Source organism: Eubalaena glacialis, chromosome 16, assembly GCF_028564815.1.
Source record: "Eubalaena glacialis isolate mEubGla1 chromosome 16, mEubGla1.1.hap2.+ XY, whole genome shotgun sequence".
NCBI lineage: Eukaryota > Metazoa > Chordata > Mammalia > Artiodactyla > Balaenidae > Eubalaena > Eubalaena glacialis.
In genome coordinates, this window is record NC_083731.1 from 74,945,332 (window position 1) to 74,962,518 (window position 17,187).

At 41.8% G+C, this 17,187-nt stretch overlaps 1 long non-coding RNA gene across 1 annotated transcript; it reads right to left on the bottom strand.

Annotated features, from left to right (window-relative positions):
* Positions 1–9,992: 9,992 nt before the first annotated feature.
* LOC133076326 (uncharacterized) lies at positions 9,993–17,135 on the bottom strand. Its single transcript, XR_009697525.1, has 3 exons — positions 17,060–17,135; positions 16,366–16,554; positions 9,993–10,203 (listed from the first exon to the last, which is right to left on the bottom strand). It is a non-coding gene; the product is annotated as an uncharacterized LOC133076326 (long non-coding RNA).
* Positions 17,136–17,187: the final 52 nt, after the last annotated feature.

Consider the following 17,187-nt stretch of genomic DNA (forward strand, 5'->3'; position numbering starts at 1 on the left):
GTTTGAACTCGTGTCCCCTGCATTGGCAGGCGGATTCTTAACCACTGCGCCACCAGGGAAGCCCCTGTCTGCCCGGTTCTTATGGTCTGCATGCTCTTGCTACTGCTGCCCTGGCCTTCTCTCCCTACCAACGAGCCAACTTTGTCTCAACCCTGTATACTTCAACTTGGAAGGAGCCCATCTGGCTGGCTTAGTAATAACCATAGTCCATATAGGCCAGAACCATCCTTTTAGGCCACCTCATGATCCTGTCTGTGGATGGCTGGCCCTGGGATCAGAACCTCTGATCCTTTTTATTCAATCCTGGTCAACACTGCCCTAACCAGTCCAGGGCAGCTTCCCTGAGCTAGGGGCTGTAGGCAGGTCAGTTCCATCTAGGAGGAGAAGTTGGGTCTGGAAAGCACTGTGTCTACCTGACAGACATGTCCAGGGTACGTATTTTTTTTAAGACAGAAATTGAGTCATGGTACCCCTTTCTCATCATTTGTTTTTAATTCTTAAATTCTTTGGGATTCCCACTTTTTTTTTTTTTTTTTTTTTTTGGCTGTACCATGCAGCTTGTGGGATCTTAGTTCCCCAACCAGGGATCGAACCCCAGGCCCACAGCAGAGAAAACTCTGAGTCCTAACCACTGGACAGCCAGGGCATTCCCCCAACCCGTCACCTATTGTGGTGGTTTTCAATAAGCAATATTTAGGATGCTTCTTGGCCTTACCCATAACTACCAAATCAGTGGCATGAAGAACAGAGCTAAGAGGTTGCTTTTTTTTTTTTTTTTTAAGCAAAGTTGCCAAAGTTCCCAAAATGTGCTTTGTTCATTTTCAGTGAACAAGGTTTAGCATGCTAGCTGGCAGAGTTAAAATTCAATAAATGTTTGATGAAAATATAACAGAATGACAAGGTTTTCTTAAACTATCCCGATATATGAAAACCTCCACCTACTTCCTTGTGCTAAAGATCTCCCCAAGTTCAGGTCAGTTTTCTTGATCCCCCTCACTTGAGGGACAGACAGCTCAGCCTCATCCATGCTGAGCCGCCCAGGCCCCTTTCCCGCTCTCCATCCAGTTACAGGTGGAGAAGGGATCGAACCCCCAGATCTCTCCCTCAGTTCCACCATCCTTGCAAACATCTGCTCAGCACATTTGTAAGATCATTTTGTAATGTATAAGCACAGAGTGGGCTAAATCCAGATTCGGGGAGGAGGTGTCCCACTAATGAAAACATAATATACGGAGCAGAGTCTTGTGAGAAGAGAATAGCGGAGCACTTGGCATCTTCTGAAGCATCACTTTCCTGTCTTCCCCAAGAACAATGGGGTTGAATTCGCTTCTATGTGCATGATTAAAAGAGCTGAAAATAGATCACACAATTTCTCCAGGGTGATCTTGTTTTAAAACACAGTGTTGATAATGATCATCTTCTTTTTAAAAAGCCTCTCCCCACCCCTACCTACCCCCAAAAAGCCCTCCATAGCCCTGCACTGATTAAACGGCAAACTTTATCCCTTTGTACCTTTCCATGTGCTCTTCTCCCTGTTTAGAGCACCACCCCCCCTTCTCTGATTGGGAAACTCCTTACCATCCCTGAAAGACACAGCTCAGCACTTGGCTGCTGGGGGGCCTCCTCCCAGGCACTCGCTGCAGCGCGAGCCCCGGACTCCCCGCTTGCTCCCACGGGGCAGTGTGGCCCAGTGTCCGTGCAGCAAACAACACTTAGATCACTGACACGCGTAGCCTGGCTCCATGACCAGCTGTGCCACTGTGCGTCAATTACTTACTGCCTCTGTGCCTCAGTTTCCCCATCTGATAGCGATTGTAAAACTCAGTTCCTAGCCTATAGGTTTGTGCTATGTTGTATAATATAGTGCTTAAGACAGCGCCTGACACATAATCAGCAGGAACTAAATGTTAGTTCTTATTCATAAGCATTGTGTAAGGAAGCATCAGTGAGTATCTTGTTGAACAACTATGCAATCTTAGGTTTTCTCTAAGTTAGTGGTAAGAACTCAGCATAAAAAAAATCAGGGCAACTGCTTTTTATATCAGGGTTTCCAACTTTACCTACCTGTAGGGGTTGTGATTTCAAAACAAGAAGCCCCACATCCCCATTCAAGACTGGATAAGCCATAATGTGTTTGTAGGTGACAGTCTATTTTTATTCTTTTTTTGAGCTAGGTATTTTAGTCTAACTATGGAATGCAGATGAATATGAGCTCTTTCATAACAACGATCTGTATTTTAATAGGCTCGGTTATTTAAAACAAAAAATTTGTCCTGTCCCTTCCCTTCCCCTAGAGCGTGAGCTGAGATGTAAAGTTGAGTTAAATTTATAATGTGCTTCTGACCTTATGAGAAATAGGCCCTGGAGACAGTTTTCAAGTTGCCTAGTTCCTGCGAAATTATAATGGGTAGGTTTGGTTTTAGAAGAACTGTCAGTTAAGGCAGCTTTTCTTCCCCTACAGTATGACTAATAATGGCAGTTATTAAAATTGAAGCTAAAATACCTAGAATTAAGATTTTGGCAGAACATACTGAGACATTCCATGGTTTTGGACATTTTAAGTATATGCCTTGATGAAATGTTCACTTCTCACTTAACAGATTTTAAAAGCAAGAGGTGGAAATAAGTGACAGAAATAAAAGTTATATGACAAATGTATCTTAAGTGCTCCTCCAATGAATTTTAAAATTAAAAGTAGGATAAGGGAAAAAAGTCTGAGTAGAAGGTCAAGTCTAAAGGATTGAAAACAGCTTAGAAACTCCTTGAGGAGAGTATTTCGGGAAATTTAAATTTCCTGCGAAGCTTTGCTCTTTGTGAGGATCTAATACTTTGAGAGTGGTTTTCACTGTCAGGGCTAATCTTTCAAACCTGGCACAAGATAATGAGTGGAAAGGTTTCACTTGGCCCATTTTTGACACGAAGCTATCTCTAGTTTCCCTCTGGCTTTCAAAAACAGGCTTGCCCATCACTGACTGAAGTGGAAACCCCGAATCACTGCATATCTTCCCCTCTTGGGCACTTGGGACCTTTCAGCGCAGACCAGGCTCCAGTTGGCTGTGGAGCGCTCTTGGACGCCTGCTTACATTTTCTCCCCTTTAGTGTTGGCTAGGAGTAGACAGAGAGCTCTAGGCCATATGGGCTCCCTTTGCCCTAGTTGGCTGCACATTCTACCCAAATACAATGAGAAAAAAATGGTTTCTAAGTGCAAATCGTTGTTCCAAAATTATTTCACTATCTAAAACAGGGCTTGCTTTATCAGGGACAAAAATCTTTCTCCACATTTAATTACTCATCACTCCAGTTCCAACTCTTACCCCCCCTCCCCACCTCTTTGCCTTACTTCCTGTCCCCTCTAGTAGTTCTTCCGTCTCCTGATCTCTTATGGCATGGAGTGTTTGTCCTTTCTCCTTACTGGGATTTTGGATTTTATCATAATGGCTATTCAGCAATCTGCCTCCATAATTATTATCCATTGTTCATAAAAATCCAAAGCATAAATTTCCTTTAAAGATGGATCCATTCCCAAAGCCTACTTCCTCTCTTTTTCTGAAGTGAAACAAAGGTTCTATTTTAGACTAATAAGCAGCCTCAGAGAGGGTGTGAAGATCTAATGGAAATTCTCTCTTTACGAGTATATTTACTTATTAAATAAAAATGATCCAGTTCCCAAAATGAAACTGATAAAGGTTTTTTCACCCCAAGTAAATACTGGATAGAGTGAAAGATATAAATTAATCAAGATGTTTAATGTTAAAATATGCCTATACAATGAACAATAATAAAAATGGTAGAGTATCTATTACTCTTAAGTATTTATATAGTATAAAAATTAGACAAATTTTAAAGGCTCATAAAAGACTCTCTCTCTCTTTTTTTCTTTTCTATGAGTTATCTTTTATTATCTTTTCTCTAAAAGGTTAGTGAACCATTTTTGCAAATGGACCACTAATGTCACATACCAGTAGGGGGCACTAAAACATTGCTGTTAAACGTTATTAAAAAACACTTTTATCAGAGTGAAAACGGGTTTTTGGGCAACTTTTCTTTTGCCCCATCAGGTTAATTGGAAAATGATGGAGGAAGATGGCAAGGGAGAGAAACACAGTTCAATTAGAAGATCAAAGCTAATAAATCATCTTGGCTAAGTTTGCAGAGAATCACTTTCTGTGTTAAAAACGAACGTGGACTTCCCTGGTGGCACAGTGGTTAAGAATCCGCCTGCCAGTGCAGGGGACACGGGTTCGAGCCCTGGTCCGAGAAGATCCCACATGCCGCGGAGCAAATAAGCCCGTGCGCCACAGCTACTGAGCCTGCGCTCTAGAGCCCGCAAGCCACAACTACTGAGCCCCTGTGCCACAACTACTGAAGCCTGTGCGCCTAGAGCCCGTGCTCCGCAACAAGAGAAGCCACCGCAATGAGAAGCCCGCGCACCGCGACGAAGAGTAGCCCCTGCTCGCCACTACTAGAGAAAGCCTGCGTGCAGCAACGAAGACCCAACGCAGCCAAAAATAAATAAATAAATTTATTAAAAAAAAAAAAAAACTAACGTGACAGCTGTGTAATATGTTTGGAATCAGTGAACTTCTCCTGGACACAAGACTTCATGCTGGCTCTCTGATGTCCCATAACAACTGTGGACAATTACGTACGGGGATCCCTCAAACGGAAAGAAATGGCAAAACTCAACTGCACGTGGTCTACTACGCCTTGTGATGGTCTAGGATATGTAACTTTAAAATCCTAGATTGTAATAGCTTTCAGTTAGATGGTAGTTTGGGCTTGGACCCTTTGGCCATTCACTTGAGGTGTGGCAAGAATATACCGTGGGGAACGGCTAGATGACATTCTCGGGTGTCGGGTCCCACACTGATCTGGTCAGTCTGGACCACTGGGCTCCCTGCTCTTTACTGGCAGGGACAACCCACGTCATGTGGTGAATGAACATCTGGTCCTAAAAAAAGTGAGTGCTCTGGGGCTTCCTGGTGGCGCAGTGGTTAAGAATCCGGGTTCGATCCCTGGTCCGGGAAGATCCCACGTGCCGCAGAGCAACTAAGCCCGTGCGCCCCAACTAATGAGCCTGCGCTCTAGAGCCCTTGAACTACAGCTACTGAGCCCGTGTGCTGCAACTCCTGAAGCCCGCGTGCCTAGAGCCCGTGCTCCACAACAAGAGAAGCCACCGCAATGAGAAGCCCGTGCACCGCAACGGAGAGTAGCCCCCGCTCGCCACAACTAGAGAAAGCCCGCGCGCAGCAGCGAAGACCCAACACAGCCATAAATAAATAAATAAATAAATTAATTAATTAATTTAATTAAATTAAAAAAAAAAAGTGAGTGCTCTGCTTCTTGGATTGTTTATTTCCATGAGAGGGAAAAGCAAGCCCGTGCATGTCCCTTTGGCTATGCTGCACAGCTAGAGATTGTGCACTGAATTTAGCCTGGCCTGCGGCATTCTTATCATTTATTTTGCAAAGTTTAGTAGTATGGAAAGAAACCAGCAGCACAGGGGGAAAAAATTCCTATGGCTCTGAATATGTTAAGATGGCTATCAAATACAGGGCCCAGCCCAGCTAGTCTCCAGTGGGGTAGGCTTGTGCTCTGTCCCTGCCAAGATGTTAAAAGCTCCCTGGGCAACGTAATTCAGCTGCGCGGGGCACGAGATGAGGGTCTAGATCCAGACATGGGAGCAGCTGCTGTAATGTGAGCTGAGAGGAAGGCAAGCGTGTGTGGGGAGTGTCGATTTCAAAAGCAGGTTCTCCGAAGAGTGTTTCCCTGCCCATCGAGAGGCCCGGGCTAACCTTATGACTAGGAAGGGAAATAATGAAATGTTGTCATCAGCCCAAACAGGTGGACGGCAGAGGCATGGACAACGCGGATGAGACCAAGTCTGAGAGATGGGGGTGACCGACTGACAACTCACATTGTCAGTTGTGATTCCAAAAGGCCCAGGCTGCGGAAGGCCTGCAAGGGAGCCACAGAGGTTATCTGGATGGCCAGTATTTACAATCTGGGTGGACCGGATCCAATCGGGACATCTGAGGCTGGTCTCAGGAAAGGCTGGTCTGGCATTAGGGTGCCTTCAGCCACATGGGCCTGGAGGGGTTGGGGGGTGGTGGTGGGAGCTTGAATGCACTTCGGGTAGCTGGGTGTGGGAGGGAGGGACCTCATGCGGGTTCTGTAGGCTCCTGAGGGGACCACCAGAGGATCTGGTCTACCCTTGCCTTATTCAATAGGCTGGCCTTCCCATTCTTTCAACGAGCCGCACACAAAAATGGCTTTCATCCAAAGGCTGCTTTTCCTAAATGTGATATTTCTAAGGGCTCTCCAGAAGACTAGGGAAGGTGGGAGAGAAGACCTCCAGGGGCTAGGGAAGGGAGAGAGAGGCCCTCTTTTCCCTGCCATTCTTACTTGTCCCCATGATGGTTTACTGAGGGCAAGGGGTAGTGGACCTGTACGGGCGGGCATGGTTGAGCCCTCATGCACTACAGATATAAGACTAACTGGAAGCGGAAGTAAGCCTTCGATGGACCGGAAGAGCCATGGTGGATGGTGGGTTGCCACTCAGCAGAGAGCCCCTCTGAATTATCTTTAAAAGGAATCTCAGACCTTGTAAACAAGTCTGCAATGCCTGGGGCTAATCCCACCTGCAGGCACTTTCGTATAATTATCTCAGTGGAGCCTCACAGCAGCAAGTATTATCATTCCCGTTATTCAGATAAGGAAACTGCCTGGAGGAATAAGGAGTAAGAGTTTGAATCTGGATTTAGGTCCTTCAACCTTCCGCGCTAGTGATCCTCTCACCACAGTTCACTGTCCTCTGTTGGGTTGGTGACGGAGAGGTAACAAGTATTAGATCTACTTACAAAAGAAGCCACACGGATTACTGTTGAAGAGCGAAGACTCTGGAGCAGAGTAGGTATCCTTGTTAGCTAGGGGACCTTGTGCAAGTTGCTCAACCTCCATGGGCCCCCATTCCCTCTTCTGTCAAAGAGTGCCTCCCCCACAGGGTTTGTGAAGGTGCAATGAGTTTATATGGTACAGTGCTTGGAACATAGTAAGTTCTAGATGCATGTTTTCCTCTGATGCTGACCATGCTTCTTGTTCATAAACCGTGCATTAGCAGCATGGATTTTGTTGAGACTTTGCTCTCAAGTTAGTGCTTTATTTGCTTAACTGCATTTTTGGGTTAGGGCCCTTTAGTCCCTCAGTGGAATGTTAAAAATCTACCCTAACCTTTGGAAAAACGTAACTGATCCTTTAGCCAGTGGATTAGTTTTCTAGGGCTGCCATGACAAAATACCACAGACCGATTGGCTTAAACAACAGAAATTAATTTTCTCATAGTTTTGGAGGCTAGAAGTCCAAGATTAAGGTGTCAGCAGGATTGGTTTCTCCTGAGGCCTCTCTCCTTGGCTGGCAGTCAGCCTCCTTCTTTGCTATGTCCTCACATCATCTCTCCTCTGTGTGTGCTCACACACCCCTAGTGTTTCTCTGTGTGTTCACATTTCCCCTTTTTATAAGGACACTAGTCAGATGGGATTAGGGACCACCCTAATGGCCTCATTTTAACTTAATCACCTCTTTAAAGGCCTTTTCTCCAAACGCACTCACATTCTGAAGTTCTGGGGGCTTCAAAGTATGAATTTGGAGGGGTGGATGCAATGTAGCCCGTAACAGTCAGGTTCCTCAAACCCCCAAAATCTAGATGCACTAACTTCAATATAAGATTGCAACAGGTACTATTTAAAGGGAGAAGTTGCGAGCTTGGGAGCAGTGTGATGACTGGTAGATACCAGTGGGAGTGCCATGTATGGGTACCACAGCACACTGAGGATTTTAAATTGCATAGGATATCACGATTTAAAAATTTCCCCTAGCTTCTCTCTGCTGCTGTCGTTCTCAGCTGCCTAAGAGAAGAACGCGGTGCAGGGCAGCAGGTGGAAGTGAGTGTGCACTAAGGAACACAGATGTCCCCTCACCTGGGTCCAACTCAAGAAAGGCCTTTGACTCTCTCTGGGAAACAAGAGAGAGTACTTTATCCATTATGACCACCTTAATAATTTCTTCATCACGACCCATTTAAAAATAATTTTTCCATTATGACCAGTTTAAGAATTTATCAGCAAATGTAGCTGTGAAGGTCCTTCCTAATAAAAAACTTTCACACCTTTAAGTGTTTGGGGGTAACATTTACATTACAAATTCTTACCTTGACTGTGTAATTTTAGCAACTTCTTTTGTTTCTTAATTTCAGGTCCTCCTGATTCCTGATTTAAGAGGTTTCCATGGTTCTCATCAATTTTTGTTTATCAATCAGTGACTAAATTTGTTGTATGTTTTAATTAGGTTGTGAAAATAAGGTGGCATTTACGATCTTTTAATAGAATCCTGGTGTGTACACATAGGAACGTGAGCGTGTACGCCCTCAGGCTTGCACACGTGCGTGTGCACACACACACACACACACACACACACACACAGGGTGACACAGTTTTACAGTACCGTTGCCAAGAATAACTAATCTAGGAATAACTGCAGAATCTGATAATACAGGTGGTATTTCTTGTTAAAATAATTTGTCTACATGAACAGACATGAATTCTTTTTAATTATAAAAGTGAACGTTAACGTTAAGCTACTGCCTTATTCCTAAATATTTCTTTTTTTTTAACTATCAAAATCACTTTATTCTCTCTCATACGTAAGGCATTAAACCTGAGAAGATTGGAAAAAAAATCATGAATTACTCTTCACGTGACTTCCTAAATAAAATAGTTTATGGTTCAAAGTTTGAAAGGCAGTTTATCTAAAAGAATGCTTTAAAATTACTAAAGCTAACCTTAATTGTCTTAACAGGTAGTTAATCAAGCATTTAGAAGCTAGTTTCTAAATAAGTATTTCGATAGTCTTAAAAAATCAGACCTAGAAAAAAAAATTCGGGACCCAGAAGCCATTATGTTCCAATTCCCTTTAAGTAGAATACTTTTTCTTGTGTCTGTTCTGTATGTTTTTGTTTTCTTTCTTCTTCTTTTTTTTTTTTTTTTTTGAGAGTGCTAATGTTGTAGGACTATTCTGTTTTCATGAGGAAGTCACTTGTCTCCAGTTGTTATGTTTCTTGGAGACATCTAACTCTTACAAAACATGCTGTGGTGTTTGAGTGGGTTTAGTTTTTTAAGAATTTTGCCCCCCAAAAAGAGCCACAGAAAACCAAAGAATACACTGTATCAATTCTCTTCTGCAATTGTTTTAGAGAAATTTGCTCTATTGTTAAAGTTGTGCTGCTTTCTATGATAACGTTATCTGTTAAATGAAGCTGCCAGAATCATCATCAGCTAAACTACCAAAATGAGTCAGCTAACTTTATTTTTAACCGCTTTTTAATTGCCTGCTGAGACTATCAAGCATAATGTCAGAGGATTTTTAAAGCCTTTATAGCAATGTTTTGGTATATCAGGCCATATAAAAAGGTGCATCGATGGTTCAGAATTCTCAAGTCATTTCCATGAATTTTTCCTTTTAAAACTCAGCTGTAGGGCATGGATAAGTAATAAAAATCCCTGAGATTGGAGACTTTTCCTAAATTCTTGCTATGACATTCCATGGATGTTATACATACTATCTCCGAATCCACAAAGAATCAGTTGGATTTGGGCAACCGATGTGCAAAACATTTGAACATGAAGGAGCCATAGCAGGATTTAACAAATATCAGTGATTTAGAAATCATGTGTTTACCTAAGCTGAAGTCATTCGTATAGTAACAAAAACCTACCCACGAGGTTGTACCGATGTCAAAGAACAAACATTTCATCCCTGTTTCAAAGCACTTTAAGACATTACTTTAATCCTTACAATACCTCTTTGAGGTATGTAGGTGGCAAGTAATATCAAGATAAAATTTCAAAATGCAGAATAAATTGAACACTACTTAGGGAATAAAAGAACTTCAGTTGATCGTGCTTTGTTGATTTTCTGCTTTTCTTGGAAGAGCCATTGGTGATTTCATTTTATCATATTTTGCAGGTAGGGCCAACATCACAGCATACTTGATAAAACAGCTACTGTGATCTATAAGAGAGCCACTGTGTTTCCAGAGCTTTCTACTCACACTATAGCCTTGGCTGGAGATGAGCGAGGGACACACGTGATTTGTTTTCCTATCCAGGTGGAGGCATTCTCCTTTCCCCAGGCCTTGTCGGTTTGTGTCTACAATAAAAAGTAAAACATCAAATCAAGTATCAAATATACAACTATTGAAGAAAAGAGATAATATATTTGGATTATTATACTGATTTTACTTGATCATCATACAAAATTATGATTATCTGCTGACTCTCACAACTGGATGCACTGGCTAATTAAAACTAGGACGTCTCCTGGGGATGGGAAAGCATGGAGGGGTGATTTCCCTTTCGTGATTCATTGGCAATTTAAATTGACTGGAAGGAAGGTAGCCACAGATAAGCTCTTCTGACTAATACTGGCCTGTAGTCTGTGGGTCATAGAGGCTGCCGATATGTCTCTGTGATGGGAAGCTGAAGACAGGAGAACACAGCCTAAACTCTTAGCTGAAGGGTGTTTTATTCATGCTTTTTATGAAAACTGGGGGCATTAAGATAGGAACCCATCCCCTTCCCAAAGTAAGTTTTTCTAAAGGTGCTTTACAAATATTCCTGATATTTTATGCTCACCTGGTGGTGGAGAGGGCACTTTCCAATTCACTTTGAGGTGGAGAGGAACACAAGGGTTTTGTTTGTTTTGCTCTTAATTTTGTTTACTGTCTCATGAAAGTAAACCTTATGGCTTTGATTAATCCCCAGCATGTTCAGCAATAGAGCTGGATTCAGTAGTATTGGAATAACGTAAGGTCCCTCATTTGAATTGTAAAATATATGTTCACTTGTTCTAAGCTAAATCTGAGCTTCTGAAACTCATGTGAGGAATGGCTTTTAGATAAAGATCCAAAGCTAACCACTTTCTTTGGTGGGGATAGAGCTCAGGAGACCTGGTGAACTTGGTTTGATGTGCTTTATTGAGGATAAGGAGAGCTTTGGAAAGAGTTCCAGATGAGCCAACCTTTCTGGAAGGGCAGGCTGCTCTTACTGTAGATGTAGATGGTCTGAGGCTGTCTGTTCAGATAAGCAAGTGCTAATGGCTTGAAATCCCCGACATCATTTGTGTTATACAAATGCAAACGTCAGCATTATTATTGTCATTTATATTCTATCTCTAGGCTTCTTTCATTAACATAAACTAAACTGGTTTCAGGCAGAGCTGATTGCTGACAAAGATCCCTCCACCCCCCAAAATGTTCCAATGTCAATTTTCTGGAAAAAAACTGAATCATCAAATTAACCTCTGGTTAATTTCTAGGGCTCTAGAAAAATCCCAACATTTTACGGAGGCAGAAGGTGTGTTAACCAGGAGATGAGCTCTGGATTTTGATAACAGTAGGGTCAAGTCTGATTACAATTAGATAAGCTTCTAAATTACAACATTAAGTAAGTTTCTTAGCTCTCTGTACCTCAGTTTCAATTTCTGTAAAATATGAATCATAATAATTCCTACATTATTGGTTGGCTTTGAGGACTGATTCATATAATAGCTATAGAGTGCTTAGTCCATAATTACTGTTGAAAAATGGTAGTTTTTATTAACACTGGGGCATAAAGAAAATGTGTATATTCTGCTTCTGAGTAAAAAGTGATTTATGGCTTAGAAATGAAAACATTTTGAAACGAGAGATATATATTTATATTTATCAATATACATATCATCTTGTCTCAGATGATATATAAATCTGAAAAATAGGAGGGCGAGATCTCACCAAGCCTAGTCTCGGATTGTGGAAAGAGTTTTTCCAGGTTGTAATCTTCTGGAGTGCAGGCATGCAATGTAGCTGTCAAATGTTCTGTTTTCAGTTTGTTGTTCAAACACAAAATTATTTAAAGTATATAACGGCATCATATGAGACAAATCAGTTTTTTTCTTCAGCATGATATCAGTGATCAGCTAATTGGAAGTTCCATTTTAAAATGTTAAACCTTAGAATATAGAATATTTCAGTGTGTTTTAAAGGCTGTATTTACCACAAAATAAAAACCTGGTATTCCAGAGAAATACTCACTATTCATCTATGTTTACTCTCTGGCATAGCAGACTTTGCATATGGGTGGGCTGTGTTGAGTCAGCCAAATCTGAAATTTGATAAACTCTTACCTCCTGTTTTTACACCATAACTGACACAGTCAGTGACTATACATGTCATATTAAAAACACATGTACTCTGACTATACAGTCATTACCTCTTGTTATTGATTTTTATCAACAAATGACAAGCAACATGGTTAGTTACTATAAAATGCTGTTTCTTCTTCCTTCATTCTTTCATTACTGTCGTGGACTTCCAGGGGTTTACAATCACATTTGACGCCCTTTCTCTACTGTAATGTTATGGAAATAGGGCAATTTGATTGGAAAAAACTGATTATAGTAAAACAGCAATTAATTCTTACCACTTAACTTGAACATTCATACATGTTAGTTTTCCAAGTAAATAAGTAGAACGCCTTGTTAAACTTCCTTTCTGCCAAAAATGTACTACCATCTGTGATCTACATGGCAGCTTTTTCTTATTTAATACATATGTCCCCCCTTTTTTGGGAAGCATGTTAAGAGCTTTAATATGACATGAAACAGAAATAAAATAGTGAAAACACATTGTGTTTCAAGCATGAGTGCAAAATTCAGATTTGTGATATTCAAAGAATTTGGGATTTCATGTGCCATCCATTAATTTTTATGGCAACTCTCAGTCCTTAATGTTAGAAAAAATTTTAATTGTAATGTGCAGGCAGTTTGGAGTTTGGGAGAGTAATTTTATTGTCTCAAAGATAGTTAAAGACCTAGTGTTTAAAATAGGCTGAATTTCATTAAATAGTCTGAAAACCTCCAGTTAGAAAGGTAAAGTGAAAAGCAATGCAATACAAAGAAAGAGTTTTGGCCCGAATGCTAGGAGGTCTGAATTCTGGCCCAGCTCTTCACTAACTGTACAGCCTCGGGCAAATCACTTAACTTCTCATTGTCTGTTTTCTTACCTGTAAAATGAGGGGTTTGTGTGAGACCTGTAACGATCACCTATAAATCCATCACCCAGATATAACCACTGCCAAAATTTTTTAGCCGACAGTGGTACCTCCAACCTTTTAAATATTGTATCACCAGCATTGTCGCAATGCCATTATGTATGCCTGGTCCACTTTATTTTAAATGACTATATATGATTCTACCTTACAGGCATTTAACCATTCTCTATTGTTGGTCATTTAGATTATCTCCAAATACATTTTTAGTATTGTTGTAGGGACCCACAAGTAGTCTCTCACCAACACTTAAAGCAAAGGAATAGAGTTTATCGAAGCTGACACACATCTTCACAGCGCAATAGAAAATGTTGGATCTCTGGTTTATGATTTGCCCAATGCTCCTCTCCAGTTACAGATTAGTAAGCATCATCTTTATTTGTGATAGACAAATAATCTGACATATCCTGTGTCTTTTGTCCATTTGGGGCAAGATCATCCCAATCCCAAGGCCTGGTGGCCAGAGCTCATACTCCCAACACCTGCGGATGTTCATTTATTCAGCTTTTCTACCTCATCTTATTATTTTTCTTCAAAATGGTGACTATAATACATCAATTCTTTTCTGCCTTAGCATTCCTTGTATCTATCAAATACTTTTTTTGTGTAATTCCTTCAAATAAATATTGTCAATATGCATTGCTGATTATTTAAAGAGTGACATAGTCTTAATTCTGACATCAAATATCATATAAAGGAAAATAAACTATTTATGACCTCAAGGAATTTGCCATCAAAACAATACTCTGAAGAAAAAAAAAAAAAAAAGAAAAACCAACGTACTGTGTGATGCATGGCACCTGGCCTGTACATAGGAGGTGCTCTACAAGTATTTGCTGAATGAATGACAAAATCCGAAGGAAATTATCCCTCGAGAAAAATGAATGGCTACTTCTGATATTGCTATAACTACCACTTAATAGGCCAGGTTTCAGGACACTGGTTTAAGAAGCTGAAGCTGTGTTGTTTCATATCATTATTTTCTATGGGCAAATTGAAGAAAGCCTGTTTTAAGTTGATAGCAGTACCTCCTAATGATTTAGACAAAATATTGGAAATGGGCAGTTCTGGGGAAAGGGAAGGTGGAGTATGAAGTTAAGTGCTGTGACTGAAGAATAAGCATCCAGGCTTTTTACTCATTAACTTGGACTTAAATTACCTATTTTTTGATAAGTAAGAATTTAAACCAGAGATCAGTGTGTTGGTGGTGAGGAGTACATATAGAAATTTCTGCCTGGGAATTGATCAAAGAGAACCATCCCTCAGTCTTCCTGTCAAGGATGATGTAATAATTACCCTGAAAAGAGGCAGAGGAAAGAATACCACATTGGTTTGTGAGATAGACTTTGTGAGGATAAACTTCCTTTTTCATTTTAATTGTCCTTACCTGACATGAAACATTTTTCTTCTCAATTTGGCCACATGAACCGATGATAATGATTCACACTTACTTATTAATCAGTGAGAATCATTAGAAAAAGCCTTCTAAGCAAACAGCTACCACAAAAAAAATACTGAAGGAGAAAAGAAATAAACCTTTTTCTCTTAAGCAGAGCTAGTGTCAACCTAAATCCTTTGCCATCCTTCAAAGAAAACGTTTACATTTTTTGACTAAAAAAAACCCAAACCACTTCTTTTGTAATCTTTTTTATTATCTTACTATCATTTTTTTGTGTGTCTGCTTTTTAAAAATCTTTTAAATCAAAACTTCCAGCTCAGTGGAGTTAATCTAAGTAAAATTACTAAAATCTGTGGGATTGGCTGGAGAGAAATACACCACAGTTTTATCGTGGTTATCGCATATTGGGATTACAGGGTATTTATAATTTTCTATCTGTGTGTTGAGAAGATTATGGATGGGAAAGCAAGAAATTGAAGCTCTAGTTCTAACAGCACCACTGTTATTTGTGTGAACTCGGGCATGTCAGTTAGCTTCTCTGTGCCTCGGTTTCCTTATCTATAAATTAAAGGGACCACCAGGATGACCTCCAGGTTTACTTTCAACTTTATCATTCTCTAGGTCTAGCTGAAAAGAAAGTTCAGCTTGATACAACCCTTAGGGAGGGCAATTCGGCAGTGTCTCAAAATTACAAATGCATTTAACTGCTGACCCAGTGATCTCTTTTCTGGAAATTCCTCCTATAGACATATTTGCACATATGCAAAATGAGTTATATACGGTTATTCACTACAGAAGGGTTTGTGACCGCTAAAGAGTAGAAACAAGCCAAATGTCCACCAGCTTGTATGAGTAGATTGATAGGTACCACGGTATTTTAGGCAGCTATAAGAACCTTTAAATATATATTTTTAATTTTTTGGAACCACGTGTCAGGGACATTGGTGCTTGTAGGTACTCTGGGCCTGCTTCAAGTCAAATTTTTAAAAAAGACCAAGCAAAAGCAAATATGTCACTTACAGAAACAATTAGGCAGGATAGCTCAGAAGATTTCAAGGATCTGGGGAGAAAGTTTGTAAAAAAACCCTCTTAACCAAATACTCTCCTCCAACTGAGGCCCTGAAAAACCGGAATTGAAATGAAGGCAAGGCCAAATTTGCAGCTGGCTTCCTTTGCCAAGAATGACCCACTAGGGCACCGCCTATTCGCAGGGTGCGGCCGTCTGAATGGGGGCTGCCCCTGCAGAGTGCAGTGGCAAAGGTTGAGGGAAGCAGTAGTTCTACATTACGGCCTTCCTTTCAGCTCGTCTGGGTTACTGAGGTCCCCTAGCGGCGGGCAGAGGAGGCCCAAACAGTCCAAATTTGATAGTAAACGCAGAGACCACAGGACGAGGGTGGGAACCAACCCTAGCTTCAATCTATCAGGCTCAAACCTCCACCCAGCCCCCTTATCGCTGGGTAGCTGTTGTGATAAGAGGATTATGAAGAAATAGGAGTTTGGATGAGTGAGAATGTCAAGGAGGAATAAATCTTTCAGTCTTTTCAAACTTTTGTAAACGAGGCCTCATTTTCTTTAGGTGCCACTTTTTCAACAGAAGAACCACCTGTCAGAAAAAGGAATTTTTCTTTTTTTTCTTTTTTTGGAATTGGGAGCTGTCATTTTGGACAAGATATTTAAAACTCTACGGTCAATCTTCCATCTTAAGTGATCCCATCCCTCTGAAAGGAAATGCCTTCCATATTCCTCCGAAAAAAAAAGGCAAAAGAAAACAAAACTTGACGACTGTTTCTTCTAATCCCTGAGACACAAGGGCCATTGTCTTCCTACCTTTTGTCCCACCAATCTCGGCAGGACGTCCTGGACCTGGAGCCCAGATGGGGAAAGGTGGGGTGGGTTGATGGACGCACGGGGCAAGCGGCCTAAAGGAACACCTGCGAGTGGGGCAGGGCTGCACCCCAAGGCTTTGGTCCTCTCCCCTCTTCCGTTTTCACTTCTCAACACCTCAGCACTTCCATTCTAAATAGCAAAGAAATGGCAAGCAAACAGTTAAACTTAATTAGGATAAGTAATAAAGTGACAAGGCTCTCACTAAATGCTCTCCTCTGACCCCTTCCCCGTCGCCCCGGACTGACTCAGTGGACAGAGTCTGAGATTCCCGCCCAAGGGAAGAGGGCACGAGGATGAGGATGCCTTTGGGCCCGAGGGTGCGTGTGAGACAGGACCATCTTCGGCCCGCGCCAAGCCCCCTTCCCTCACTTCTAGTTAAGTCAAGAATGGAGTGAAACCGGCTGGTGGTTGCTGGGCTGGACAACTGGCCCCCGTCTACACCCAACCGCAGAGGCTCAGCCCGCGGGTGCGGACAGGTGGGTTCCCGGCGCGGAAGCTGCAGCGACTGCGTCCTCCGCGCGGACTTGACCGTCAGAGCCCCTGCCCCGGGTGGCGTGTGCGGCTCGCGCGGGGGCCGGAGGACTCGACACGTCGCAGGGAAAGGAAAACAAAACAAAACAAAAACAAAACCCACCGACTTCCCCACGTTTCTCTGCAAAGAAATCGTGGGCAGAGTCGAGAAGGGGTGATTGAGCAGAATGCAGCGAGGCCGCCTCCGCCCGCCCGCCCACCCAGCGCCCCCGGAGCGCTGAGCGTCCCCGG